At 36.9% G+C, this 24,398-nt stretch overlaps 1 protein-coding gene and 1 long non-coding RNA gene across 4 annotated transcripts in view; one reads left to right on the top strand and one right to left on the bottom strand.

The window, feature by feature from the left end:
• The window catches only part of LOC145944816 (uncharacterized), a 394,708-nt gene that overhangs the window by 185,691 nt on the left and 184,619 nt on the right, over nt 1-24,398 (top strand). The window contains exons 8-12 of one of the 2 annotated variants that reach the window (XR_014426734.1): nt 3,494-3,593; nt 11,303-11,507; nt 11,601-11,642; nt 19,556-19,710; nt 19,848-19,889. This is a non-coding gene — a long non-coding RNA (uncharacterized LOC145944816). The remainder of the gene's footprint in view (nt 1-3,493; nt 3,594-11,302; nt 11,508-11,600; nt 11,643-19,555; nt 19,711-19,847; nt 19,890-24,398) is intronic. The other variant, XR_014426733.1, reaches the window with a different exon arrangement.
• Nucleotides 1-24,398, bottom strand: part of Sli (slit guidance ligand) — a 329,787-nt gene that overhangs the window by 180,222 nt on the left and 125,167 nt on the right. The window lies entirely within an intron of this gene.

The raw sequence follows: 24,398 nt of genomic DNA, 5'->3' as shown, positions 1-24,398 counted from the left end.
GTGGTGCTCGCTTGTTTGCGAATGCATAGGCAGACCATAGATGCATTCATACAGGGGGGATAGTCGGGCTTGTCAGGAGGAATGATGGTTTCACGAGATTTGACATTCGACGAGATCGCTAAACAAGTCGCTTTTTAAATAATTATTATGACGCTAACGATTTGCTTTCATAAATTAAGATATTTACAGGCGCGTTTTATTATATTTTACTGTGTGTTATATTACTTCACTGCATTTTCAATCGGGATAGAGTAACGAAATGCTGTGCGTGTAATTGAACAGGACTTTGATTAGAAGGCTGTTGCGCGCAGCATCGTTCTCTAAGGTGCAACTATATGTACAGTAAGTAACGCTCGATATGCTTTGGATTGTATCGAGTAGCGAATTTCCAATTCAGTGACATGCCGTTGAAGATTATATCTCTGTACCGGCTTATTACAGATTTCCCGCCTAACTAACCGTTTCCGCTGCACTAACGAAGATCTGTGCTTACACGTTGCCGGCAGTGTTTGTTCACCGAATCAGAAGCATTAGATGTTTCGGTAGAAAGGTAGTGAGTCGATAAATCCAACAAATGATAGAGACTTGCTAGATAATAATTTCAATAACATACGTATTTCATTTTTTTTCTTCTCTTACTTACGTATCAATCGACGAGAATTCGGAGTAAATCTTTAATGCAAATTTTTCGAGAAAGTGAAACCTCCTTTCAAGATTCATTTTCTTAAACATAAATTTTAAGCATTTCAAAAAATTTATATGCTTGGCCGACATACGATTAATTTAATTTAATTTAATAAAACAGGACTTTGATTCGGGTTGCTCCAATTTCTATTTATAAATCTGTCAGTGAAACGCGCGATGCATTTTGTCCAACCTCGTTAAAGATTCTGTGCATAACTGACTGCGTCTCCCAAGAGCGTAGATTTGCACCTGTTCCCCTTGTGTCGGACGTTTATCTTTTGGGGGTGAGAGAAGAGGAGGGTCGAGTCGTTAGATGCCTCGCGAAAAGAAAACGCGAGAACCATCCTCCGCAGCTGAGGATTGTTTGTCGTGTGTATATACACACGACAACGGGCCGCGAGACAGACACACATAGGCAAGAAGTGCGACGGGACACGTACGATATAACTACCGGCACCTGGCGCATGAAGCCTTGCACGGCATACGTTATGAGAGGACCTGCAAGGTTCCGTATGCAGTGCAGCCGGTCATATTTTCAACTCGCGTTTCCCCCCGACTACGTTTTTACGATACACTTGACGGCTGAAACGCCGAGTTTCCTCGAAGCCGCGCGTCGATGATATTGGAAAGCATAATCAAACAGGGTGGTTTGTGTGTGGCCGCTTTCGGAATTATCGCTCGCGCCTCTTTTTACATCTGCAACCGCATTTACTGAACTGATTTACGCTGATTGATCTTGACGATCCGAGTCGCAAGAGAGTCGAGACGTATTAATTTTAAATCGTGTAAAAAAAATCTATTTTTCAGAATTTTACAAGAATATTTATATGCAGAGTATAATATAGCTTATGAATAAACATAAAAATTTATTACATAGTTATTTTTTTGTGTATAATTAATTTAACAAAATGTAATATTTTAAATTATGTCTTTTTTTTAGGATTCACAAATTATTGCGATAAAGTAACTGGATTTTATATTATTTTTGCAAATCCGTTTATTTTCTCTGAAACGAGAAAATGTGACTTATTCAATTATTTTATTTAATAACTCAATTAATGTTGCAACGTTATCTGTAATAGAATAGAGTTAAAACGATAACAACTGAATAAAAAGCAATTCATATTTTATGTATTTGTGAGGCAGTGTGTGTTGTAAAAAAGAAAATCATGTAATATCAGATTTTTATTTTTAACAACTCCAACCATTTTCGTTTTTGATAAAATCTGATCGTTGCCACCAAACTGCGTAAAAAAAATACTTTTGTTAAATACCATTGTGTTTGCAGTTTGCAGCACTCGACTATGTTATGCAATCCGTAACGTTTACGACTGGTGCAAAAAGATACACGATTAAAAGAAGAAAATTGTTAGAAATTTCATATAAATACTTTCGTAAATATTTTCAATTTACAATTAGTTCAATTAAATGTCATGTCCAATTTCTTAATTACATCAATAGAATAAATCAGCGATACAAACAAACGAAATATTTTCTGATATTTGACGTAGCAGAATGCATAATATCAATTCTAATGCAGATTTGGGTTATATTTGCGCATTAATGCGAATTAATTTGTCTTATTATTTTGTCAAACCTAATTTATTTATTATTCTGTTTTATGTGCAACAAGTATAATAAACAACGGCATCCTCTTCCAAAATATAATATTTTTTCAGAAATTAATATCTTAATTTACATATTTGGAGTAAAGATAAAGAAATATTTAATAATCAAAATTATTAAATATTATATATATATATATATATTTATATCATTGCAAAAATAAAATAAATATAAGCACTTATATAGCTGCTCGTGTGGAATTCAGTTACATTAAAATTTGTGTTGACTACACATTTTTTCTTACTGCATAATACGTCTTGCACCTCTCTTGTTCGGAGCAACAGGTGAATAGCATTGTTCTATGTTATGCGAATTGCAAAGTGTCTTGAAGTATTGAACAACATCTTTACACGTGTTTGCAAAGAGCAATGCCCGCATCCGATTATCGAAACTGAAGATATCGTCTGCATCATGAATGCAAACTTGTACATACAAATGATAAATAACTTTGTTTTGCTTTTAGATGCAATTTTTATTTACAGTTATTAAATCAGATTAATATTACTTGATATATTGAAAAGCCAACATAATAAAATTATGACTCTCGCTTGCATCTTTTAATTATGTTATAAGTTAAATAAGAGAGTTAAAAAAATCAATATATAAATAAACAAATTTTAGATATATGTGTGATATTGTAATACATGTATTTTAATGCATTGTGGTTTATAAAATATTCATTCTTTCATTTTAGTAACTGAGATATTGATAATTTTTATTTTTTTTCTCAATAATAAAAAATTAAATAGTTTTTAATCTAGATATTAAAATCAAAATTAATAAAATTAAAATTAAAATTGATTGATATTAATATTAATGTTTTCATAAAAAAGAATTTTTGTTTATGTAATGTAGAAAAGAAATTATTTAAAAGACTCGTCTTGTTATACAATCGCAAAATGATGAGAGAGAATCATCCAAGATTCAATTGTATCATAACATTATCTATGATCAGAGTCGATCGCTGGATTACAATGCTGTATCTGGACCGAAACGATTCGACATAATTCCTTAATTATTATGTACATGAGATTATCGCGTACATAAAGATAGATCAGAGTACGATAATCGTGATTCAAGAATTATCTCGAATTATCTCGAAGGAGGCATTCGATCGAACGATCGCCCGTTACGTTTCTTGCGCGCACTTGCTTTCTATTAAATGCCAGGTATAAAATTGCAGGCTATAGCAGCCCATTTCTCATACGTCTGGCCGAGCATGGCGGAGAGGAACGAACCCGAGCGAATCGCTGAATGAAATGAGTTTCGGTCGTGCTAAGGTCGTAAGTACCAATCTCGTTCTTCCAGTTTGGCTCTCTCGCATAAACGTGTGCGCGTGTGCGTATATATATATATATGCACACGCATACGACATATCGCATGGGGAACCTGCTACGTCGATCGAAATATTAAACCAAAGTTTCCAATCAATGATAAACTATCGCGACGAAAAAAGACTAGGACATTCATGTCAAAATATCTTCCGAATTCTTTACTGTCTATATTCTGAAGTATATCATACAAAAACCTGCCTTCAAAATTTGTATTATATGTAACGGCGGTTTTTAAGCTCTATAATTTATTATATTATTTTTCGAGAGAAATAAATGTCTCTTTATATGGAATAAAAAATATACAATTGTAAAGGAACATTTTTCTGACACAAACGGCAGAAAGAGGGTATCTTTTATATATTCACTTTGCCTTGTCCGCATAATTGCAAGCGCAATTAACAATATTCAAGATAATTTTCATGAAAGCCTTTTATGAGATAAGAAATATGGGTTAAAAAATTACACAAAAAACCTCATTCTACATCTATAAGCCCTTCGGTGTAGCGTGAAAAGGTTAAGCACGAACAAGGCAGAAAAGGATACGGAGCGAGATATGCGCTCTGCGTGCATGTACATGCGAATCCGTTTTTAATCATTTATTGCCGGTTACGATCGATTGGGCGTACGTTCAAAGCGAGTCGTAATGCATTATTTCATACGCTAAAACCACGAAGATTACAAACTACCGAGAGAACGGTTCGTAGGTGAATGTTATATGTTGATGCCAGACAGGGAGGCATAAAGCCGCATCGCGATATAAATTATTGCGAGATGATCCATCAGCAAAACGGCAATCAAACCTAAACCTCATACAAAGCTAAGGCGATAAATTTAGAATTACATTTGCGATAAATTACATCTGCAGTAATACATTTTAAGTTTTTATTATTCGTTTTCTTTCATTCTATTTTTATGAGGAGAGTTGTGCGTTTAAAACAGAAAATAATTACGAAAGGGATAATTGGAAAGGGAGGAGAATAAATAAGAATATAGTTTACATAATTCCTTCAAGAATTTTAAGTGGGAGAGGACAAGAGATTACTAGTCTAGATGGAAATGGAATTTATTAGTATATAAATAAGTATCTACTTAAAATCCCACGCTCAGTTCGATTAATCCTTAACGCTGAGAACTGCATTTCGTATATATACGCACGGATATACACGCGCGTTGCCGCGATGTCGCAATTTTTTAATAACGCGGCCCATCTGCATGAATTGTAAATAAGGCGATCGCATTTGCATCCTGATGGCGCGCGACTCCCTGAACTCATCAGCGTCACGATCACGCCGGGCGCGATATTTATTCCGCGATCGTCGGTGGACCGCCGGCGTCGCGTCGTCCGGCCAACTTCTCTTATCCCTCCGGGGTGGCGAACGGACGCGGTACTAATTACAGAAATAATTAATGCCGCGACTACCCCTGTGCGCGTCACGCGGACCGCTCGGTCCGGCGAAAGATGAAAGTGCGATACAAAGCAGAGAGGGCAGAGAGAGGTAGGACCCAGCCGGGGTAAATTAGCGCGTCTCTAAGGTACACACAGTGCCTTCTCGGCCTTTAGTATAATGGATCGGGAATGGATTAATGGCGGCGCGAAATACATGGGGAAGAGAAGAGAGCCGCCGATCCCCCGAAGCGGGTCCCCACGGCTGCGTGTTCTAATGGACACAGAGCCGCCGCTGTCCACATTAGCCCGAAACAATTGTATTGTTTTTCTCACAATGAAGGTGCGCGCGTGCGTTTCGACCGCGGGAGTGGAGAACGGGTTTTTACGGAATATCGAGGGTTCCCCGCCGTCGCCGACGACGAGGACGACGTGAAACCACCCTTCTAGCCGCATTCACTGTTACGCGTAATATCCGTCGTAAAGAATATCGACCACGGCGTGCAGATGCGGGGACACGATCGTCGAATTAATCGCTATTGTATTCGCCTGGCGAGAAATAAATGGATTAACCCTGAACTTGGTAAAGCCAGAAGAGATTGAACTTGAAAACGACGAACAATATAAAGAAAATAAAGGAATTAGGAAACTCTGGAGGGAAAAAGATTGTAAGACGAATAATTGAGGTAAAGAAATTCAGAGTATTTTATGACAATTGATTAAAAGTCAATTACATAGCTAATCCGCTTTTCTCTGAAACTCGGATTTTACTCGTCACCGGATTTTATCAATATTGTATACTCGATATTGAACGTATTTCGCAATTCCGAAAAAAAAACACGAGTGAAATGATAAATTGTTATTAGCGCCTATTATAAATAATTTGTGTTGCGTTGTAATAATTTACTACTCTGTGAATCCCTTCTCGACACTGCAAAATCGTGCAAATTCTCAATCCAATTCACTAAATGGAGTCCGATCATTCATAAAAGTACTCGGTACAGCGAGTGGCTATCTACCGATATAAATTCGTTAGTGAATATTAGTTTTAATTAAAATTTCGTAGGAATGAGAGGATTCATCATTGCCGTCGCCGCCGTCGCCGACGTCGCCATCGCCGCCGCTGTGCGTCGTTAACGTTACGGCGGTTCGTCTATTTCGTCGTGTAAATTATGCCCAGACCGGCGACTGCCGGGAGGTGTGTGTGTACCAATGATAAAGTTTGTTTTTTAATTAAAAATCTGCCACGCGCTCGACGGCATTGGTGGTGAAAGGATCGTCACCTCGCGTGACAGCCGCTCTCGAACACGCGCCGGCGCGACGTGCTGTACCGTTCGTTATGCGAAACGCATTTCGATTTTGTCGCGGAACGCGACTCCCCTATATAAATATCAGCCGCGTCGAGTAGTTATGTCCGCTATGTTTAATCGGCCGAAAGAGCGTCACGACGTGACGTTGTCCTCCATTCGTCATTACGCGTCAGAAATTGTCTGTCATGTAGAGTCTCTGGATTTACATGAGAGTAAATGCAGCATATGCTATAAGATTTCGCAATAGATAGTTGGAATATGTGATGAGCTCTTATGAGTATTTTCAACCTTTATCTTAATATATAACTATCATTGTTGTATATTTAATTTATTTTAAATTTCAAAGATTCGATTTTACAAAACACTCGCTTGAGTACGATTAAATTAATGATTTCTATCATCATTAAAAGCATTACCTGAAAATTCGATTTTTCAAGTAATTCGTGACGTTCTTTATTTATGTTGCGGCGTAAAGTGACCATTTCCGATACGTAAGCAAAATAGCGTTTAAAATGATATTAACTGATTATTGCATTATCATTCGCGAATTAAATTAAATTCCAGAATATTGAAGCAGGCAGAAAATTGTAAGGAATTTTTAGTAGTCCATTTTCATTTGGGACAGATATATCTTCCAATTTGTTTTTACCGCTATCAGACTCGGATTAGCTAACCGAGAAATGTTTTCGGTAAACGAATACCAACGTGTATAAATTGAGATCGTTGAAACGCGCGCATCACAGCGCAGGTAGAAAACGAAATTTCGAAAGCTTTCTGCGAGAGAGTAATCGGGAGAAGCAATTTTCCACGTCGTCCATTTGTAGTTCTTCGGTGCGCAACGAATCTTTGTCCTGTAAATACACGGACGAACTCTCATTGGCACGCGTCGGACATCGTGTTTGCCACCGCGTCGAAACGAAATACCGGGTCTCGCGCGTGTTGCACATCGCATCGAGGATAGAGGATAGAGAGAGAGAGAGAGAGAGAGAGAGAGAGAGAGAGAGAGAGAGAGAGAGAAACGTCAACTGAAATTCAACCGGGCGCGTTGCATCCACCTCGTGCAACACATTTCGTGGCGATCCTGCGGCTCGAAAAGCGGCGGGACTGACGATGGCCGCCGTTCGGCCAGGATTTATGAGGTGTCGAAATTGCACGTTGTTTCTCGCGAAATTTATGGGATCGGCGTCGTACAAGTATCCGATATCCTTGGTATCGGTTTGCCTCCTAGGCACACGCAGGACCAGGCACCTCTTATTATCGCGGCGGGCCAATTTATCGTGCACCTGTCAGCGATCTTGATCTCTTTGATGCCCCTCTTCCCGAGCAAGGACCCATCACTATCTCCTACCCCGTCCCCTTCTCTCCCTCATCTTGGCGGACGTTAACTTCAAAGGCAACTTTGAAGAATGGTTCCCCGGATTCCCGGGGATGATTGTCGTAAAAGGGGTGGAATGTTATTAAAGGGCGATTCGAGGAATTTGGCGTACTCTTCCGACATCGTTGAGTCGCTTCGAAGTTATAATGAAAGAAAGCTGCGTCTAATTAACGTTGAGACAAACAACGCGAAAGTGGACGAAGGAGGGACTAAACTTGATTGCGTATGCGTCCATCTTTTGTGTTCCCGAGATATTATTATTCCCCCTAATCTATTTGCAATCTTTTCTCTTATCTTTGTCGATGTATCACGCTGTTTTCATTCTTATTCGCATCAAAATTCCATCAAACTTTTGATTCTCGCGTTCATACTTTGCTTAAAAATTAAATCTTGATTATTTGTTATTAACAAAAAAAAAAAAAATTATCAAGCATAGAAATTCAAGACATGTTCATTTATACATTATATTTACGTACGCACACGCACATGCAATGTTCCATTTCAAATTATTCTATTTAAAAAAATCTATGTTGGGAAAATTTTATTTGCGGAGTACATACATATATGATGATTTCATTTCTGCGGTTGCCATCGGGAAATTTTCAAGTTCAACAAAAATATTGGCGGCGGCTTTTAGTCGTTGCGATCGAACGCGAACGAGCGTAAGCTATTTTAATAACTTTCGACTTTTTTTCCGTATAGCGCGAGGCATTTTTATTCAAAGTGATATATTCTAATCTTCTAAAAATGCGTATTTTCAGCGTATGTATATATTCGCGTTTATTTGACAAGAGAACACGAATCGAGCTCGTGCAAGCATTGAGAATATAAATCAATCTAAAATCTTTCGCGATTTTCGTATAAAGATCGGCTCTCTTTCTTTCCCTTTTTATTTATTTTCTTCCGCGATCGCTCGCGGCGGAATTTCCGGACGATCGGTCGAGACTTACTGCCGTCACTTTTGAATTGCGCGTATACCATTGAGAAGAACATTTCACGTCCGGCTTCGTCGATTGTGTTCGGCCGCTCGCACACACTCCGGATGCACCGTAATTGCGTCCATAAAGACCGGAATTGCTGTTCTGTCTCTGCACTGCGTGCAGGACGTAATAAAGGAAAAGATCACAGATGCAATAAAGTGGCGGGCCACCTTATAAGCGAACGACGAGAAGACGACGGACTAGATAACGTAGTCAGAACGAATGAAAAAGGGAGAGGCAAAGAAAGAAAGATGAACGTAAAGAGGCCCAGGTAGAGCGAATAGAGGCAGGAAAAAGGAGGAAATGAAGAAAAGCAGTAGAAACAATATATCGAGTACGCGTCTCTCCCATCGTTGTACTTCTTTCATTTCCAGCGACGGCACGTAGAGCGCAATTGCTTGGAGAGCCAGTGCATCTCTCTCTTTCTCTTTCCCCCTATATCTTCCCTTTGTCTTCCTCTCGCACTTTACTCGCTCGCCAGCCACCGTCTATTCGTCTGTCTATCTCGGTTTGCCGCGCGAGCTACCGGTGTTTCGCAGTGTAACATCGCGACAATATATATTCCAGGTACTTATGGCGACGGCACATGCTCGTTCTCACCCTTATTGCGAGAACCATCCCTAGCTCTTTCTCTTTCTCTCTCACTCTCTCTCTCCCTCACCACGATTCTCATCCTCCTGGACTTTCCCCATCCACCCCGTGCATCTAAGGCCTCTTTCGCTCGCGGGGTGTTCTCCATTCGTATAACCGATATTGCCATCATCGAAGAGAGGGCTTTCCCCCCCCCCCCTACCCTGCAGAGATATTACGAGTATAAAATATTCACAAGTCCCACGTGGACGCGGACACGCTACGGACTTGTCCCACGGGACGATGACTGGTAACTGCAAAGTTTCAAGTCGTAGAACATGTAAAATAGCGATTTTCAACTATTTTTCGCGGTTGTATTGGGTCTCATTCGCATCAATGATTTATTTCAAGTAGTTCAAAAGTTAAAAAAATCCAACAAAAAATATATAATTATAAAATAAAATAAAGGAATAGGTAAATTAACTTAAATAACCCAGTCTCTGGTCTCTTTAGCTTGTAAAAAAAATATCGGGGAACGAATTTTTATTAAGACATTAACAGCACGCTCTCAGATTTATTCGCCTTGTAGGCATGGATATATTACGCGAATAGAATTGTCTTACTTCCGAGCACAAAGAGCGATCCTTTCAACCGACGGTGAGATTATGGCTTCCGATGCACGCTCCAACGGAACGTCGTTGTCGCCCGAAGTTCCGTTGCTGAGCACGTGCAAAGATTTGCAGAGTAATTCGGATGTGTTTGGCTGTGACGTGAGACCAAATGCAATTTGCATTCAGTATTCATGGAAGAAGACTGCAAACAGACGCTATTTGAAGCATAATACAAGCCAATTTTGCGAATGAACTAGTTAACATTTTAACATACGGATAATTTATTCAATTTTTATACACTGCACAATAATATTTCAAATGATTTTATATTTATTGATATTTTTTCCTCGTTTGTATCTTTAATTTATTTATACTAGAACAACACAAGTGCGCGCTTACGCGCACGCCATTCTTCGATTTTATATTAAAACGAATAATATTTTTTTAAAAATAATATAAAGTTTGTTTAAACTCGATTAATATTTTCTTACAGAAATTAGCTGATTAAAGCGTTAATTTGTTAATTAAATTTTAAAATAATAATAAGGTAAAAAATTAAAATAGTTATATGTTGTAAATAATATGTTATAATACCTTATTCTCGATTAACATTTTTTGACAGAAATCAGCTGATAACTGTCAAAAATATTAATTGTGTTTGAAGTATTATAACATATTATTTAAAACATTATTTAAATTTTTATAACATATTATTTTAAAAATTAATTAGCAAATTAACTCTTTAATCAGCTGATTTCTATCAAAAAATATTAATAAAGCAAAATTTTGCCAATCAAATATTCTAGCTTACATATTTATATTTATATTGTGTATGTTATAATTTGCTAATTAAATTTTAAAATAGTAATATGGTAAAAAGTGATAAAATAGTAATATGTTGTAAATAATATATTATAATACCTTATTCTCGATTAATATTTTTTCTTTCTAAAGCTATATCTTTTCGAACGAATCTCCTTCGAGTTTTAATTAATTATTAATATTAAGTCATGTATATAGTATCGCGCGCGCGCTACTAGAATGAAGTTGCCGATGTTTGTAGAATAGCGGCCATTACCGAAACGCCGCAAGTATCAGGCAGTTGGAGCTGCGTCCCGCTGTGATTAATTAGTAAGCATAATCGTTAGAAACGATTTCGAACCTTTGTATTGTAATATTTATCAATCGCATATCATAATTTCAACGTTAATGTGTAGTCGTAATTGTTCGAAACGCATATTTCGCGAAAAATTCGATGCAAAATCTCTTGCCAATATAACCCAACTTAATCTGTTTTCACGCGCGCGAATGTGTTGCGATCCGTGGATATATCTATCGTCAATTCTAGCTTACATATTTATATTGTGTATGTTATAATGCGAAACAATAAGATTATTCTAATATATGTATGTATTTTATTTGTTACAGGTAGCGGGAATGCCGTGTAAAGTGTCGCGCGTCGGGAGTGCCGTGTAAAGTTTCGCGTGTCGGGAGTGCCGTGTAAAGTATCGGGCAATCGTTATTATTCGTATTTTCGCGAGTGTCGTGAATGCTTCGAGGGAGCAATGACGGTCGACCAAGAGAGGAGGAGGAGGCCCAGGGAGGCATCGGGCGACATCGGGGCAACTATGAGGTATGCAAAATAAAACATTTTTTCTAAACTGCATTGCTTATGAAATATTCGACACACACATATGTATACATAATATGAATATTTTGTTTTCAGACCAATGTGCTGTGTACTGCAACTCCGCTATTGCACGTATCGGTGAGTGAGAAATTGTTTATTTTATAATATTTCTATAGCGATAATGGGGGTATATATATAATATGTTGAAAATATTAAAATAGTAACATATGTTTTAAATAATATCAGTTTAAAATACTATATTAATTTTAGATTTGTTTGTTCACAAATTTAAAAAAGTAATATAGATTCGGTAGATAAAAATTTGATTTATAATCTACAAAGGTTTCTATAAAAGTAATTGATAATGATTATTTTCAATGCAATGTGTACAATATTTAATAGGTACTGAGAATGTAGAATTTTAGATTATATAATAAAATTTTCTAGATATATATATATATATATATATATATATATATATACACACACACATATATATATATATATATATATATATATTCATAATTACAAGTTTGGAGTTTCTTATTAATAAAAATACAAATATCATTTGCAAACATATTTGAAATAATATCTTGTTCAAATGCAATATTGATTTCGATGGAATAGTCGCACGGGAATGAATTTTGCAATATATATAAACTTATCAATTTATAATTTATATAATCAAATCTCGATGCTTAGTTTATCATGACACATCAACGACAAAATTACGTTGGCAGTTGACACAATGCTAATTAACGATATTGATACGTTGACAATATTAATGCGTTTAAAGTGGATAAATCAGCATAGCTTGCGAAAAGATTACATTGGCCATGCAATATTGCAAAAGATTTCTGATTTAACATTAGCTTATAATATCATTATCATCATAAATTTTGACATATATAAGTTAAACAACCAAATCCCGATCGTTGACATTTAAAATATTCCGTTGCGATATTGTATGACACATATTCACGTAACGCGAAATAACTATAAATTTAATTGCGTGTATTCATATATCTCTGTCGCTAGGAATATAATTAGTAAAGATGTGAGGTTTGCAAGCGTAAGGGAATAAAATTAAAAAGATTTTAAGAGTTATATAAGAGAAGATTCAAAGCGGAGATATTAAACGAACACTTTAATTAAGACGAGCCTTAAGAGAATCATGGTTTTTATTGAAATTCCTTATTCCTTTATGCTAATGAAGAGTCATAAGTAAACAGAATTCGTCGATGTTTATGCAACTTTTTTTTTACGCGAAGCGAAGAAATGCCGCACGGAATAACATCTGTTGAGAAAATGAGTAAATCACTCTAGTCAAATTAACGCTCACTTTACACACACACACACACACACACACACACACACACACACACACACACACACACACACACACACACACACACACACATCTACAAAAGATGTACGTGCATTTTATCAAAGCACGTTAGACTCTACTGTAGGTATACATTTAATTACATTTCCTTAGCTCTCCATTCCATCGCCTTCGCTTTTGACCCTCACTCGAGGTAGCCACCACGAGTTCGATTCCGATGATGGTGAAGCCGACCAGGAATGCTAAAGGTCGATGTTCTCACGACCTTTGAACTATTTCGTGTGCATTTCGCGCTGAACTTCCATGTGTCTAGAGTATCAAGAACGCTTAATCATCTATTAAAGCCGCACCGATCAATATCAGTGAAAGGTGCTTGTCTCATGGATATGTTGGAGAATACGGGAAATGTCGGAAATATATACGGGGAACACGATCGGTTTTAACTGAAATTAATACCATTAACGGGGAACTATATTTACGAGTGAAATTACGGAGTGAGAGTATGAAATAATGAAATAGAATACACACAAATTAAATTGAGTTTCTATTTGCTCACTTCATGGATATTAATTTAGAAATATGTCTAATCAATATTATTTTGTTCCGTGAATTATGTCGTAATTTGGCGCGAAATATCGCTTCAAGTCTCCGTAAGATATATTTGAAACGCATTTCTTCTTGCGATACGCAACGACGTGTTGTAGTCGATATCTTTCACTTGAGCCGCAGCGACGGTGATCTGATTTTTGTTTGCTTGCAGTATCGAAGTTAATTGGCCACGAACTGCCGTGGTTAACAGTGAAATATGAGATTCGTTAGATCGAAGAGAGCCAGAAGTGAACCGGTTCTTTCTGAGTGCTGTTGATAACATATAACGTCTAGGAAATACAATAAATTTAATCAAGAATCTGCGATGACTTTCCGTATCAAAATTATTAATTTATGAACAAATATTATTTTTTACAATCGACATTAAAAAAAGCATCCCCTAAAAAAAGCATCATGAAATATTTTTTTTATAATTATGAGATAATGTTAATGAAAGAAAAGTATAAAATTATATTTTTCAAATGCTTGATGATGAAAGTAAAGAACGTAGAGACAAGAAGAGACAATAAATATTATAGAGAAATAGAAGAAGTAAAATATGATATGAAAAGATTGGTACACGTTGAAACGAATTTAATAAATAATTAATAATGGTTAATGATAATCAAGCTTTTCAAGCAATGAATAAAGCAGCCAAATATATTTCAAGGCAGTTAATAACAATGTTTTGACAGTTTTTCTCTTGCATTGTGACAGACAACTACGGATCATACATTGTGCGGTTTGAGTGATATAAGTCTCAGTATCGATTGCCAACAGCAACGTCGGCCAACCTAAAGCTATAACATAAACTATACACAACCGTTCATGATTAGTGAATAATGCAACATCGAGAGCCCTTCTTATTCACCCACTCCGGCCTAGTTTCATGTTGCAGTAACGGTTATTTAAAATTTTATAATTGTTCGTTTGCTCTTACGTGCTCTCCGTAAAATGTCAGATTTCATTCGAAGCGAAAGAGTTCCAGCGTTTTCGATAAACCTTTCAGACGGTCTATTTCTCAGCGCTTTCACATCGCGCGTAGCAGTTTATAGTTGGCAGCTGATAAAAAGTTACGGCAAATTGAATTATCGTCAGATTCAACGGAATTATCAAAATGAAAGGTTATCAACGAGCCATTTTTACAGTAAAACTGCGTCGACGATTGTGCTCAACTGCAAATGGAAAGTTAACTGCAAATTAATGCTTTAATGTATTGAAGGGATAGTTGTAACAGAACTTATACTAACTTGTAAATTTAACATTAGTTATATATCTCTTTCTAAATCTCAATCTATTTTTAAATTCAAGATGATAACAATTACAAAGTTATTTTATTTCGTAATAATTATTGTATTTATCTTACGCAATAATAAACAGAGGTATCATTTTATAAAGAAAACTGTAGGTGTGTTAGTAGAAGTAATCTATAATATAATATATATGTATAGAAATTAAATAAGATATCGAGAGATTAAAAGTAATAAATAAATTAAAATTTGACATTTCCGTTTTGTCGCTAAATCAGTGATTTTTATTTATAATTCGAAATTTATCTCAGATATACTTGAGATTATTCCTAGCACGCCAGACAGAACATCTCGAGATTCGATAATGCGGGACGAAAATATTTGGCTGATCCTCAAAGAGGACAGACGGTTGTCGGACGCGGTCGAGAGGTGTCTGCGGATTTAATGAAAATTGTCGACTAACGAATGAAATTTTCATCGCACTCCTATGGAAAATTTGTCCAGCGAATGTACGAGTAGGAACAGAGCGACGGTAGACAAATGAAAAACAGTTGGAAGCGAACGAGTGACGTTTTGCGGTCAGGCAAAAAATCGTTTATTTTAAGTCCGGGGCAAAAGACGAATAAAACTGTCCCGTTCGCGATCGGCAATTTTGAGAAACTTTGGGAATCGCTTCAAGAGTTTCTTCCTAGCGTCGTTAAATCGTTAAGTGAAAACTGTCGATGAAACAACGAACCTTGAACGAGCTTTAAACCAATCTCTCCCTCCCTTCCAGTTCTCTCGATCTATTCTAATTCTGTTTTGTATCTGACTTCGTTAAGTGATTAAGACTTCCGCTCGTCACCGACACCGAAGCTATTTCCGTGCTGAAGACGTAAATTCTAATTATTATTTAAATTTCGTTTCTCTATGAGTTGCGCTTCGCGAAAGTCCGCCCGTAAAAGGGGGTGTTTTAGAACGGCTTGAATCGCGTTGATATGCCTGTAGACAACGACGTGGCGTCACTTACACCGAGTTCTTCGTTCCGTTTTCAACTTCCTGGGCATGCGGCCAACCGAGATACCCTTTACGGACCTTAAACGGAGAGGTCGAACACCCTTTTGGGACACCCTTCGCGTTGCCGGTCTCTCGAGGGGTTGTACGCGTCTCTATTTCTCTCTCTCTCTCTGACCGGTGTTCGCATAGCCGGCTCGTCCGTGTATAACTAATGGCGTTCCCGCGGGGCATCTGTACGGTGGCACTCATCTCGCGGTTTTTGACCTGTCGAGTGCCAAATGACGCCGCACGCAGCCCGATTAATAGCTTCGGTAATTGTATCGGGCATCGGGGCAAAAGAAATCGATGCAGCACCACGTGACATTGCCATCGCGAGCACAATGAAGACCGCTCGTTGAATGCAACGGGTCTATTTCTATTCTTAGATATATTCCGTCGTCGACTGACTGACAAAGACGCCAATATAGCATTGAGAATAGTGAATGGAACGCAAGATGGAGTCGATTGACGTCACAATGAATAAATATGAAAAATTATCGAGATATGGATAAAAATATCGAAAATCGGAGGATGCGACAAAACATTGAACTATATTCACCTGTTATCTTGAAATTTATTTCGTGATTATCTCCAGTTTAAAAAAGATATTATCTAGGGGTATTATTATATTTTTTATTTTAAAGAGAAGCATAATAAATGTATGAAATAAAATTATATTCCAGAGTAAATGTAGAATAAAAATATATTGTGTTATTTCTGCAGAGAAGACTATAAATTTTTAGCAAACTTTATCGTGTATTGTCGAAAGTAACAGAATAAGCACAAAATAAACGCTGGTAGAACGAGAGTAAAATCTCGGGTCTAACTATTTAGATAAGGAATATGCCAGAGCGCATTTCGTACGTGAATATTTACAAGAGCGTTCGACAGAAAGACCTTCGTAAATTATATTTGCAGTTAATCTGCTCGCGTTAATTTAACATCTGCAAAATTCGGAGGTAACCCGGTTAGCCTTCGCGCGTACATCGCACGAACTCTCATCGCACGCGGCTCATATAAAGACTAATACCAGATGTTGAGGAAAATACTCGCTTTCAACGGCGAGTCGAGCGTGGAAAAGTACGCCTAGAAACGTGTCGCTAGATTACGGTCGTTGTGTGTACATTAAGACCGAGTACAATTTGTCTTCTTTCCGTGCGAAATTAGCATAAAGAGTTACGGTACGGAGAGACGCCATCGTAATATTTTTTGTAAATTTCACACTCGGGTCATTCCTCCCCGGAGCTTCGTTACTCGGCGGACCCAAAAGCTTTCTGCTTGCATCGCGTTGCATCGCGTTGCATCGCGTTGCCTCCGGAAACGGCCTCGAAAAACTACAACAGCGGACTGGAAAGCCGGCGACCCCGATAAAGCTAATGCAGCTAAGTTGTATGTGACGGATAAAAACGTTCGAGCAATAGATAATAATTATTATACGGTAACGAAGGAAACGGAAGCTCGCGTGCATTCGAGGGAAAAACGGATAAGGCGCGCCACGCTCCCCCGCAACACATGCAACTATACTTGGCAATGAGTCGTGATAATGTTTATTTCCGTCCGTGAAAGTGCACTAATGATGCATTAATGCCCTGCCTGAAATACGAGCGACGTGTTTTTATTTTTTTTCTTAATGCTCGACCTCATTGGCTCTTTTTTTTTATTGCGAACAAGAGATTTTCGTTGATACTCTCGACTTACAACGATTAAGTATATTATTTTAGTGCGCGTATGCCCATATTAGTTTAAATACATGTAATTCTAATGTATAATTTATACATATATTATCTTGAAACATTGTACTATTTATAGCCATACATTAATAACAGTAATTGCAATATTTGTTCTTTTATATAAAATAAGAAAGAAAGAAAGAATAATATTATTTCTTATAATATACTATACTACAGAAATATTCTGATCGTCAAAGGAACATCAGTATTCACACGGCAAGATGCGATTAGCTTTTTCGATACCTGTAGCTAGAGTGACACGATGATGATCGATGTAAGAATTTCAACATTATGCAGATCAAACGACAATATCTCTTTGAAATTTCATACGCACTAGTCTCGAAGATACATCTTTGGCACGCATATAGTTCCATAATCCGCAATTGTTCGAGAACTTTTTCAATATTTGTAACTGTATTTTGTTTCTAGCATTACGTCAGTGATAAATCCGCGAAGAAATGAACCTTCCGGCGGTCAGGTAGTTGTGGTTTTTTTACCTTTCCGGTTGCAGAGTGCGCGACTTAATGCACCGGGTCTCAGTATCGGCTTAAACCACTCGCATTATTCATAGATCAGATGTAGATCGGTATATTTATAATGCACGAGCGTGACAGCTAATCAGCCACGTAAAGGACGTCATAAAACGTCGAGATAATAATGGAAAATGCATGCCTTATATATACTTGCGACCGGCTTATGCGGCTCGCGCCGCACGTGAGAGAGCTTTATGAGAATTTCTAGAAGAAGAGCGCTTAACGACTCTCTATTCTGAAACGTTATCTTCACGCGAGACATTAATGAAAATAAATCTAATGTCGAGTTAATGGTACCTTAGGTAATTAGAGCCACCGCTTTTTTTATTTTTTTATTTTTTTTAATGAGATGCGCTTGCGTCGTCATCGATCATCGTTTAAAAAGTATTATGCGGTACATTTACTTTTAGCAAATTAAGTCACAAATTATTTAACATTTACGTGAAATATAAATTTGCTACCGTGGAAGATTGCGAAACCTCCGATATAATTTAAAGCGTTATTTTCGAAATTTAAAATAGCTCATCCAATGTTTGTTTTGTAATTACTACAACAATACAAGCGCGCTCCATTCTTCGATTTTATGTTGAAAAGAATGATATTTAAAAAAAATAATATAGTTTGTTTAAGCTCGATTAATATTTTTTCACAGAAATCAGCTGATTAAAGCGTTAATTTGCTAATTAAATTTTAAAATAATAATATGGTAAAAAATTTAAATAATAATATGTTGTAAATAACATGTTATAATACCTTATTCTCGATTAACATTTTTTGACAGAAATCAGCTGATAACTGTCAAAAAAATATTATAACATATTATTTAAAACATTATTTTTAATTTTTATAACATATTATTATTTTAAAAATTAATTAGCAAATTAATCAACTGATTTCTATCAAAAAATATTAATAAAGCCAAAATTTGCTAATTAAATATTTTAGCTTACATATTTATATTTATGTTGTGTATGTTATAATTTGCTAATTAAATTTTAAAATAGTAATATGGTAAAAGTTATAAAATAGTAATATGTTGTAAATGTAAATAATATATTATAATACCTTATTCTCTATTAATATTTTTTCTTTCTAAAACTATATCTTTTCGAACGAATCTCCTTCGAGTTTTAATTAATTATTAATATTAAGTCATGTATATAGTATCGCGCGCGCGCTACTAGAATGAAGTTGCCGATGTTTGAAGAATAGCGGCCATTACCGAAACGTCGCGAGTATCAGGCAGTTCGAGCTGCGTCCCGCTGTGATTAATTAGTAAGCATAATCGTTAGAAACGATTTCTAACCTTTGTATTGTAATATTTATCAATCGCATATCATAATTTCAACGTTAATGTGTAGTTGTAAAATTGTTCGAAACGCATATTTCGCGAAAAATTCGATGCAAAATCTCTTGCCAACATAACCCAACTTAATCTGTTTTCGCACGCGCGAATGTGTTGCGATCCGTGGATATATCTATCGTTAATTCTAGCTTACATATTGTGTGCATGTCATAATGCGAAACAATAAGATTATTCTAATATATATATGGATTTTATTTGTTACAGGTAGCAGTGCGATTCACGCGTCGTGTCGGGAGTGCCGTGTAAAGTATCGGGCGATCGTAATTATTCGTGTTTTCGTGTGTCGTGAGTGCTACCATGGACCAAGAGAGGAGGAGGAGGCCCGGGGAGGCATCGGGCGACAGCGGGGCAACTGTGAGGTATGTAAAAACCTAAAAACATTTTTTTCTAAACTAGATTGAGATATTCGACCGTTTCCAGACTTGCAAAACATCCTTACACCCCCCCTCCCCAACACGCACACATGTATATACATAATTTGAATTTTTGTTTTCAGATCAATGTGCTGTGTACTACAATTCCGCTGTTGCACGTATCGGTGAGTGAGACATTGTTTACTTTAATCGAGTTGAAAATATAACATTCCTTTCTAAAAAAAGACATTAAGTCCATTCTCGCAAATATTGTTGCATCTTTTCCGCGATGCTTATTGACTGTCTCAATTCGCATTGTGCGTTATATTCGTAGCATCGAGAGGCTGTCATCGCGAGGGTTAGTAGTTTGACAGTTTGTTCAAAATAAAATTAAATAAAATAACATACTTTTTTTAGAAAGTGAATGTATTACTTTTCAAATTTTCGAAATAAAAGATATACCAATTGAACCCATATTCACACATAATTAATTTTCGAAAATAGCATAATTGCTTCGCGCTCTAAAGGCATTTTGGCATTAACGATTGTTAATTAGGATCGAGTTAACCGCTGGTAATTATAGGCACAGGAATTATTTATCGCGTAATGAGAAACAGAGCGCTATATAGAAACTTCGCGTTTGATGGGGCAACTATTGTGAACAAAATTTGCGGCTGCGTGAACAAGAACATTATCCTATTATAGGTAAACGTTATTACGCGAGCGATGCAATTATGTAAGTAAGTAAGTAATTAAATCATGATTAGCCATTCGCCGTCTTAGATTAACAAAGTTTCGCCGCATGACGGCCCATCGGAAACGCGTTTAGCGACTCGAGGCGTTATACCTACGCAAAGGTCCGAGACGATCAATTTCTTCCGCGGGTATAAAGGACCGTAATCTTTCCTCGTGAACGTCGAGAACGCGGTGGAATATTTTTTTTTACCCTCCCTACAACACGATCTCTTCCGAATTACCGCCGTTATTTCCAAACAAGTCTGTCGAATCGTACAACGCGCATAGATGCATCGCGGGTGCCGACGAGGACCGGATGCAATAACAACGTTCAACTAATATTCGTAGTCGAGACCGAATACGGGAACGCGAGATATTTCGAACGGCGTTCCATTTCGCGAAAATGAAGAACGGTCGACATAACTCACGGGGAAAGGGGAGAAAAGAAAATCGTGGTTTACAATTCAAATGGAGCAAAATCGTCGTACGAAGTATGCACCGGTGAAATACATCGCCGCGTAATGGAAATACTTTGTGCCGGTTCGTGTCGCGGTAATGTCCGTGGTATGCGTTGGAAAGAGGAGAGAGTGGAGGAGGAGGGGGCGGAAAACTTGTTTCCCTTTCTTTTTTCCCTCCCTTTTTTTTTCTTCTCGCCCGTGAACACCGCACACCGCTGCCAGGTCGTCGTCGTCGACGCCACCGCAAACCTGCGGATAAGGGGTGGTTATGGGTTACGGGGTACCTTCAACTCCGAATACTCCGATTGCCGCAGCTCCTCGGTACTTACCGCGGATTATTACTGCCAATAAGGGCAAAAAGTGAAACGTCCTCGACAGTGGGAATGTAACTTCCGCTTCCAGCTTACCGAAATACCGCAGCAGCGGGCTCCCGCTTCCCGCATACCGTGCGTCTTTCGTGATGTCTGCCCAAATTTTTTTGCCTTCCATTTATATCGCGTTTCTCTAGATAGCTATAATTTTCTCCATTAACTTTATTCTTAATTGAGTAGGAAAAAAACGTGATATTTTACATCAAATATACTAAACTAAAATTGCCATATAAATTTGATTACAGTTGCTTTACATATTATCGAGATTGAAAATAAGTCACACGAAAGACAAATAACGTAGATTAAAAGCTTGTTTCATGCCAAATAAACTAAACAATTGCAATTAATTAAACTATATTAAAAACCTAAAACAATTACGCGAAAAGTGTATTATTTACTGCTATGCTCTGCTGTTCTTCTTTATTTATTTATTTATTCTATTTATTTTATATAATCAAGAACTAGTCTGTATTTTAGATTGTTCTTTATTAAAGGTCTTATGTCTGTTTCTACATGACATTACATAAGTCATTTAATGATTCTTAGAAATAGTAAAAATATTCATTAGGCCATCAAATATTATTAATTATTGCAAGATAATATATTACTATAATTATCGCAAGATCTATACTTACTTTAACTCGCCATCAGATAATATATATCGTCATGCTTATGTATTTCAAATATTATACGTGAAGAATATTACGGCGCGTTCCATAAGCATCGCGTCATTAAAAATGTAATCACAATAATTTCGCAATTACCGTAAAATCACGCTACATCCGCTCGAACAATCTCCTCGACGACGGTCGGATTTCTATAACGGTTACGGGCAATTAGGAGACGCAACGAGCGGAATAAACGTCAGAAGAACATACGGGGACACCTCCTACGTGTGTCTACTCTGAAATAGCCGCGTTTCTCCATTTTCTTTTCTTTTCACGGAGAGACAGCACGCGCGTCTTCGTTATTTGCTCGTCTGTTTGCGCGACTTTTCCAAGCTGTACACGCTACAGCAAATTTGCGATGCGCACATACATGCACGGGGTGATTGTCAAAGATGGCAGGGCATGAAGTGGCAGGAGAGAGTTCGGGCGTACACAAGCAATGGGGGGCCCCGACTTGTTTGGACGTAAGCGTCCTCGTTCCCTTTGTTTTTTCCACGATTCACGAGCGTGCAGACCTCTTCCAGACAGTTTTTACGAGCGTTGCATGCAACGTATACCCTGCAGCTACGATGTAAACGCTGAACGGCGGATCGCTTGAATTCAAAAGAATAGCCGGTGCGTGTCCGCCGCCTTTTCGTACCGTGAAAACGAATTTCGGTAGGTATTTTTACGGCCGCGAAGAGGCTCTTAAGTAAAAACGGCTACATACGCGCAATATTAGTCCTTTAACTGCCTGTGAAATTCTTTCGGCGCCTTCCCTCCTATGGCGCCGCGCCGTTACCGTATTAAGCGCCATTACTTTGGTACTCGCCTTCGCTATATTTAAGTAGCTTTTTCGATAATGTCGTAAAATGGTATGCCACATTAAAACGTACTTTCTCGACCGTAGCGTCTTTAATAAAAAAAAAGACTTTTATATATGTATACATATATTTTATTATATCGCTATCGCGAAAATTTTTCAAACAAATATCAACTTGTGTAGAACTTGAAGGAAAGATTATATTACTCGAGAAATAAAAATAACATATCAGAATAATTTTGATTTGTTATTTTTAATATTTACTACATATGATAAAAAAATTTAGTACACAGAATTTTTCTTTGATGTTTAAAAAATTCTTGTTTATTTGCCTCAAGATAAAGTTCGATTGTCAAGCCGACAAAATGTTGGCGAACATATCTGTATACAAGTCGGTTTTCGAATTCGTCGCACGATTAATTTCGGGATTTTTTTCATCGCATAGAATACTCTCAGATATACAGTTCGAAGTTCAATTGCATCAGATTTGTTTCACAAAGTCCTTTTGCTGCGTCCAGCATATACGTTTGCGACACTGATAGCGTGCGTTCTCTCAACCGTATAACATATCAAAGGAAAAGGGATCGCATCGCATTCGCGTAACACGAATTCGAAATCGAGGATAGAAAGAAGAAGTCGGCAACTCATATTACACGGAAGATATGGAAAATCAAATTGCGTTAAAATGGTTTAGATTGAGTAACGACTTTTGATCTATTTATACATAATATCATCGTTTACGCAGAATATGTTTCAAAATGCTAGAAATCACATATATGTTTTAAATCATATGTCACATAATTTATCGAAATTAAATCTTTTAAATTATTATGCAATTGCAATCATACGAACATAAAAATGTTATTTATACAATAATTGCATTCGCGTTGCTTGCATATAAGGCTGCACTTCCAGTACTTCACAGTTAACATAATTACTGAACTGAAGAGAATTTTATGCTGCTCTTTTATGTGATATTTTAATGTTCTGCTGAGGCATCCAAACGTGGTAATTAAACATTCCAGTTTCGGGATCGTGCTCTTTATGCAGAAATGAAATATAGCCCGCACTCGACTGGTTAAAGTAAAAAAAATGTAAATGTATTGAAAGGCCGATATATATTCTTTCATAATCAGTGGCTCTCACAGTACTCTCTGCGAAAGCACGAAATTCTGCAATAAATCAGCGCTGTAAATCTTATGGGTTAAAATATTTTTCCCTCTCTTCCGACGACATGTCAAATTTAAGAAGAATTGATGCTTATCTGGGCAAATCGTATAAACGAAGAATTATCATATTTCGTACACATATTTGTCTTTACGATTGCTAAGTGTAGGTACACGTAATAATTTAAATATTTAAACCGCCATCTGTGTATGTAAAAAAAAAAGTTTTATCAAATAATTATTATATGAGCAAAGTCATGTTGCGCTGCTTCAAAATTAGAAAGAGGAATATGTCTGAAAAACTATTCAAAGCGCGCATTGTTATATAGAACAATCCGCAAAATCATTTAGTCGGAAGATATTTCGAGCCAAATTTTAAAAAGCAGCCGAGTTCTCCACAGTGCTCGGCTAGTCTTTTTTTCAATGAAAAAAAATACCTCAAACAATATAATACATAGTACTATTTTTTTACACTGAGCTTTTAAATAAAGACG

Source organism: Prenolepis imparis, unplaced genomic scaffold (genome assembly GCF_030444845.1).
Source record: "Prenolepis imparis isolate NDT839.2.m4 unplaced genomic scaffold, iyPreImpa1.0 SCAF_1, whole genome shotgun sequence".
NCBI classification, from domain to species: domain Eukaryota; kingdom Metazoa; phylum Arthropoda; class Insecta; order Hymenoptera; family Formicidae; genus Prenolepis; species Prenolepis imparis.
Note: the sequence above shows the minus strand (reverse complement) of the source record. Positions and strands in the feature narration are given on the sequence as shown.